The sequence below is a fragment of the Penaeus monodon genome, chromosome 24, assembly GCF_015228065.2.
Source record: "Penaeus monodon isolate SGIC_2016 chromosome 24, NSTDA_Pmon_1, whole genome shotgun sequence".
Lineage (NCBI taxonomy): Eukaryota > Metazoa > Arthropoda > Malacostraca > Decapoda > Penaeidae > Penaeus > Penaeus monodon.
Window position 1 is genome coordinate 14,851,650 of NC_051409.1, and position 288 is coordinate 14,851,937.

At 37.5% G+C, this 288-nt stretch overlaps 1 protein-coding gene across 1 annotated transcript in view; it reads left to right on the forward strand.

Moving 5' to 3' along the window:
• LOC119588872 (A disintegrin and metalloproteinase with thrombospondin motifs 9-like) overlaps positions 1-288 on the forward strand; it is a gene marked incomplete at its 5' end in the record, with an annotated part of 149,434 nt that overhangs the window by 120,795 nt on the left and 28,351 nt on the right.

A 288-nucleotide genomic window follows, 5' to 3' on the forward strand; every position in this document is an offset into this window, starting at 1 on the left:
TCTGAAGACCTGCCTTGAGAAATCGGGTACCCAAAAATACCTACACAAAATATTTATTACGACCAGACATTGAAAACGCAACTTCTTATTCATTTGCTTTATTTTCTTGTCATGTATTTCATTCGTATTTTCTCTGCTCATTCTGACACGACCGTTCAAGTCACCAGCGGGTTTCCTCCGCGCTGCGAAAAGTTGCGTGGTTTTAAGCTCTTAATTAACTTCGATTCTGTTTAATGTGATTTAATTGTGTTGGATTGTGGTGATTTAAGGCTTGAAATGTATTTTGAG